We start from the raw sequence: 6,732 nt of genomic DNA, 5'->3' as shown, positions 1-6,732 counted from the left end.
AAGTATGCAATCAAGTCATCTATTATATATTTATTTATAAATTCAAAAACTTTAATATTCCCAAATCATTTTGAAAAATATATATTATATACTATAAATTATTTGTATCTATTTTGTACTGTATATATTATATTGTTGGACAATTTATTAACAACTATTTGCATTTTATTGAGCTAAATGATCTATGAAAAACAACATTTTTAGTTTACTTTTGTAAAGATGCTTTGAAAAATCTAAAGGTAAATTTCTTTCAAGAGATACGTTTGCAAATAAGTGAGTAAAAACTTCACAGAAGGTATTTGGTTTTATTTCATTAAACAGATTAAAAAAAATTAGTATGTCAAATTAATTAATACACTAACATAATAAAGAAATAATAATTGAGTGAATTTCCAAGGAAAAATTAATAAAATATAAGATTACATGTCATTCGATATTAATATTAGTATTAAAAATAATGTTTAAAAACATTTTCAAATAATATTCTAAAATGAAAATCAAATAAAAAATTATAATTTAAAATAAAAAACATTACAAATAATATTTTAAAATTAATTTAAATAAAAAGTAATAATTACAATAGAAATAAAAAATATTAATTACAATTTTATAAATATATAACAAATTTGGATTTTTTACAAAAATGGGTATTTTGACTTATTTTTTTATAAAAATAGGTCAATTTACTAATTAATTATATGATATGTTTGATTTTTTTATTTAATTTTAACTTTTATACATTTTTTAAAGTTTTATATACTTTTTTAAAATAAATTTTTAATAAATTGATTAAAAGTATTTTAAATAAAATTTTATTAAAATTTTCATATTTCAAAACTTAATATGTTAAATTTTATTATAAAATTTACAATATTATAATTTTGGTTAAAAATATTTTAAATAAAATTTTATTAAAATTTTGATATTTTAAAACTTAATATTTTAAATTTTATTATTACATTTTATTATAAAATTTACAATAATAAAATTTGATTAAAAATATTTTAAATAAAATTTAATTCAAATTTTGATATTTTAAATTTTATTATAAAATTTTATTTAAATTTTTTTTAATCAAATTGTTAAAAATTATTTTAAAAAAAAGTATATAAAACTTTAGAAATTATTATAAAAGTTAAAAAGATAGAGAAGTCAAATCTTTAGTAAACTGTCTATGCGATGTAATTAATTTAAAAACTGACCCATTTTTGTAATAAATATGTCAAAACGACCCATTTTTTTAGAAAAAAGTAGTCAAATCATTGATAAACTGACCTTGTCATGTAATTAATTAGTAAACTGACCTATTTTTGTAATAAATGGGTCAAAACAATCCATTTTTGTAAAAGAACCAACAAATTTAGATGTTTTATATTTTATGAAAAAAAATTATTTTTTTCATAAATTTAAAACTTAATAACATACATAGCAAACGTCTTGGAATAGGTATTAACTTGATATTTAAAGTTTTAATAATTATTAATGCAAACGTCTTGGAATAGGTAAACTAATTCTTAAGAAAGTGAGAAGTGTTTGATTTGCGGTTATTAGTATAACTATTATTCATATTCAGCAAAATTCTTGATATTCTTTCCAACACCAATTTATTTGGTGGGAATATGCAAAGTAAAAAGTTATTCATAATTAGTGTTTTCAGACTTTGGGTTGAAATGCATATAGATATATGGCATTGTATTGAGACACAAAAAATAATTACTTTCTTAATATGCCATAATTAATGAGAAAGATGTCTTGGAAGAGAGAAAACTTTCTTAAATTTTGTGAACCATAAGTTATCATTGCATGGAGTCCAATAAACATTATTTCTTTAATAAGTAATGATGGATACTTGAAGTAACTTTGGAAAAATGAAAAGTTAATTTTGATTGTTGTTAATATTAATTATTTTCTTGGAAGATGAAAAAGCTTCTTGAAGAAATCTACATTAAACTTTTAAAAAACAAATTCTTATGTTAGGTTGGTATTTCATGTAATACATTTTTTATGTGAGTGATAAATATTTTATATAATAAAGATAACTAAACTTAAATTTTAAAGTTCATTATTTATTATCCAAATTACAAATTATAAAAAATTTTGATAGATAATGTGAATAACTTTAGATAATGTGAATAAAATGAAATAATGTGTAGAAAATGGAATTAATATATTAATATTAACATTACTAAAGTAAAAATAACACTTAAAAGTGACATAGTACTTAAACACATAAAACTTCAATATTTTTATTATATCTAACATCATCACACTCAAATTCAATATGAAAATCTTCTTCTAAGTCATTAGAAGTATAAACCTTCTTTCACATGCTTTTTAGTTTACATAAAAGAAAAGATAGACTAAAGGTATACAAATGAAACGTTTTAACCTATTAAAGAAGTCATTAGCATACACTTTTAAATACAAATTTTTTAGTTTAGATCTAGACCTGAACAATTCATATTATCATGTTTTTGCGAAAACTGTAAAGATAAAAAGAAAATATGTTATAAAAATAAATTTATAAATATTTAAATTTATTTGATACGAAATGTTAATGATTTCTGGCTTAGGTGTGACATTAATTACTTACAAAACGTGTTGGAAGATGGAAAAAAAATTATTGAGCAATGTAAATTATCATATATATTGTAATACAAAACAATTTATCATTGCTACAAATTAAATTTCTTCATTATTTTTTAAATTATATTTAAAAAATTTTGAAATGCAAAAAAAGTCTACTGTCAATTATATGACGGTTTTATGTGGCATTAATTACATCAGTTAAATTACAAATATTATTAAGTGCTATTTCAAAAGTAATTACTTCTCAAATTTTAAATAGAAAGAGATTTCATGAGTTAGAATTAGAAAAGATTTCATAATACAAAGAGATTTTGCAAATGTTTTTTGAGCAGTGTGAAAGGTCAGATTATCTTGGAATACGTTTACATTGAACGTAATTGTAATCTTGGAATATGAAAAGTATTAATGACGGTAAAACATTTAATTTCTAATATTTTTTTAATTTAATTCAATTCAATTTATTTAATTTAAATTAATTTATTTAATTTGTAATAATTAATTTTATCCATTAATTTCATTATTAAAGAATATATTGTGATACAAAAAATCATATTAACATAATATCTTTAAAAGTTGAACAATATTTTAAAAAGTTCTTACTATTTATTTTTGTCCATTACTTTCATTAAAGTTCTTAACAATTTAACTAATGACTCTTCTGAAAGTACATAAAATATAAAATAACAAAAAATGACAGGTTACTTAATATTTTTGAGAAGATAGTAAACTACATATATTAAAACAATGGTAGATTATAAAAAACTTTTACATGCATGTTTGTTTTTTCACTCTCAACTTCGAAAATACATAAACATTCTCCTTTAGTGAGTGAAAGGCACAAAACTTTATCTAGCCGCGACCTATCTTCACAGACGTTGTTGTTATCACAAAATTGCATTGGACTTGGTCTAGTGGTCCATGGAACACAATAGTTGAAAGTCCACTGTTGCGAAAATACCTCACTAAGTCTTTTTTATTGCGAAAAAACCAACCTGTATTCTTCAAACAAATCATTCATCTAAAAACAAAGGAATTATATTTAGTAGAAGAAGAAAATACTCGACAGAAGTTGAAAGATAAAAAGCTTGTACCTTTCTGGTGTTCTTCAAAGATCCTACCTTTGTATGGAAGACGAAAAAATTGTACCTTTGTTGTCTTCTTCGAGCAATTCATTGATCTGAAAGAAAACCTTCATTACTATAATGTTCTATACGCAAAAAAAAAAAAATCTACAGACGAAGAAAACATTCATTCATTAGAGAAAAAATACATAACAAAGTACATAAAAATGGTAGAAGCAGAAAAGATCCGAGAAAAGAAAAAAAATGTTGTACCTATGTTGTCTTCTTCAAACATGTCATCGATCTCGAATAAAAACTTCATTCATCACAGCAAAAAAAGACATGCAGAAGTACTTAAATCTGATAGAAGTAGAAAACATCAAAGAGAAGACGAAAAAATTGTATCTTTGTTGTCTCAAAGAGATGAATGATCTACCAGATTTAAAAATATGTTAGGAATCTAAAATTTAAATCAAAACTCAAGAATAAAAACTTAAAAAATAAAATAAAAAATTAGATCTTAGAGAAGAATAGAATATTAGTCAAAGTATAAAACTTACCAAAGTATAAAACTTACGTACCTTTTATTGTTGTCGTCAAAGAGTGAAAGGTTGAAAGATTCAACCTTTACTATGTTCTTCAAATATTTGATTTGATCCACCTCGCAAAAAATATACACTCATCCGTTTAAAAAATAAAAAATCATTCAAATCTTATAGAAGAACAAAGGATTCGACATAATATAAAACTTTTGTACCTTTATTGTTGTAGTCAAAGAGTGAAAGGTTCAAAGATTCAACCTTTATTGTGTTTTCCAAATATTTGATTCACCGAACAAAAATAAGTAGATCTTAGAAAAAAATATCCATGAGAAACAAAAATAAAAATAATAGAAAATAAAGTAGATTTGAGAAGATGGTAGAAGAACAAAAAAAAATAGAATTCTTGTTACTTTTTTTGTATTCGTCAAGTTGCTCAAGGTTCTCAAAGCAAAATATCAACCAAAATAAAGGTAGATCTGAGAAGAAAAAATCCATCGAACATAATACATGTAAAAGAAAATCTGAGAGCAAAGAAACCATTCAAGAGAGAAATAGATCAGAGTGAAAAAGTCGAAGATGGTAGAAGAACGAAAAAAAAAACAGAATTCTTGTTACCTTTTTTGTATTCGTCAAGTTGCTCAAGGTTCTCAGAGCAAAACATCAACCAAAATAAAGGTAGATCTGAGAAGAAAAAAATTCATCGAACAATATACATGGAAAAGAAAATCTAAGAGTAAAGAAATCATTCAAAAGAGAAATAGATCTGTGAGAGAAACCTAAATCCAACACATCTCGTACCTAAAGAAACGTAGATTTGAGAACATGGTAGAAGAACAATAAAATGAGAAGTTGTTACCTTTTTTTAAGTCTCGTGAAGGTGCTCAAGAATATTAGAGGAAAAAATCAACCAAAACAAAAGTAGATCTGAAAACATTCACCTAACCAAAATAAGTAGATCTTAGAGAAAAACAACACTCGAAAATCATCAAGAACAAAGAAAGAACCCAGAAAATGTCTAATGTTTCTTTAAGACTCTTGCATGTCTTCGACCTCTTCATTTCAAGCATTTAAACAAAAAAAAGTTAGAATCAACACAAAAATCACAAATAAAAGAAAATATAAGAAAAAGATGAACTCTTTGCTTGAGAAGAAGATCAACTCTTCGCCATGGTGTTATCTGTGAGTGAAAAGAAGATGAAGATTATCTGGAAACCATGATGTTGCGTGCGACTGAGAAAGAGAAAGAAGAAGATGAAGAGGTTTGGATGTGTGTGAGTTAGAAAGAGAGAGAGAAGAAACTGCGATTTGAATGTGTGTGAGTGAGAAGAGAGAGAAGAAGCTGAAGAGGTTTGTGTAACATCTATAAATTGAACATCTATATATATAAACTTAATAGAGTGGTTTTGTGATTTCGCATATAAAGTCTTGGAAAATTGAAGAGTCATAAACTGAATAAAATATAAAATAAAAAAATAAATAAAAATAAATAAAAAATATGACTCGATAACAAATCAATATATATTCTTATTATTATATTCCAATTAATATGATATCTTCCTTACAGTCACGTAAGCACAAATCAATATATATTCTTATTATTATATTCCAATTAAAATTATTTCTTTCTTACAGTCACGAATAGCATTAAATGCATGTCTATCGCAAAGTAAAATATCAAGAATGAATAGTTACTTAGTAACGTAACTGGCACAGTGTGAGGGATCATTTAGTTCAAATAAAAGTAATGTTAATCATTGCTTAGAGTAGTATAAATAGGTGATGAGGGAATGCAGGGGAGGAGAAGAAAAAAAACAGAAAAGGAGAGTCGTGGATGTGAGAAGAAAGAGAGAAGAAAGAAAGAGGAAAAAAAAATATCATCAAAGTCTCGGTGCAACCTTGGTATAATTTTCACAATAACTAAGGTAAGGGAATGAGACATCCATCACTTTATCTTTTTACTTTGATTATTTTTTTATCTATTAATAATTATTTTATCTCGATATTTACCCTAAGTGAGGTGTCCCTAACCTCATTCTAATTTATATTTAGTTCCCAATCCTATTTATTTATTTATATTCATCTCCAGTTATGCACTGGTCCTATTTATTCAATTTATATTTACTCTCATTTATTTATTTATATTTATCTCTAGTTACGTATTGACCCTTTTTATTTATTTATATCTATTTTAATTATTCATTGATCCTATCTATTTATTTATTTATATAATTATATGGTTTAATATTGAAATAAAAATTTTGATAAATAAAAGATTTGATTATTGTAGTTGGAGGTATGACCTTGGGGATTTAAACGAGTTAGTATCACTCAAGATGAGATGTTCTTGAGTTACTTTGTTGGCCATGAGCTCATTTACCCTGACTAGTCACTACAAAAGTAATCAATATCTTTATAAAAGTATAATAAAGATCCCGTTTTATGGAATTGGGAGAATTTTCATTTCATTTTATTTTATTATGATATGCTGTATTTTTTTATGTGATATTTGTCTCACTTCCCTATTTTATGATTGTGTGTGA

General features: G+C 23.9%; 1 long non-coding RNA gene across 11 annotated transcripts; it reads right to left on the bottom strand.

Annotated features, from left to right (window-relative positions):
• Positions 1 to 3,297: 3,297 nt before the first annotated feature.
• Positions 3,298 to 5,551, bottom strand: LOC114164753 (uncharacterized). Of its 11 annotated transcripts, none has more exons than XR_014984548.1 (8): positions 5,049 to 5,551; positions 4,808 to 4,873; positions 4,603 to 4,713; positions 4,408 to 4,450; positions 4,232 to 4,311; positions 3,924 to 4,010; positions 3,681 to 3,766; positions 3,298 to 3,607 (listed from the first exon to the last, which is right to left on the bottom strand). It is a non-coding gene; the product is annotated as an uncharacterized LOC114164753 (long non-coding RNA). The 11 variants fall into 11 exon arrangements; XR_014984547.1 differs by having other exon boundaries at positions 4,603 to 4,668; XR_014984551.1 differs by having other exon boundaries at positions 4,232 to 4,500; positions 5,049 to 5,130; positions 5,328 to 5,551.
• Positions 5,552 to 6,732: the final 1,181 nt, after the last annotated feature.

This window comes from Vigna unguiculata, chromosome 9 (assembly GCF_037176805.1).
Source record: "Vigna unguiculata cultivar grain cowpea cultivar isolate G323 ecotype 2 chromosome 9, ASM3717680v1, whole genome shotgun sequence".
Lineage (NCBI taxonomy): Eukaryota > Viridiplantae > Streptophyta > Magnoliopsida > Fabales > Fabaceae > Vigna > Vigna unguiculata.
The sequence above is the reverse complement of the archived record's forward strand: the minus strand, read 5'-3'. Positions and strand labels throughout refer to the sequence as shown.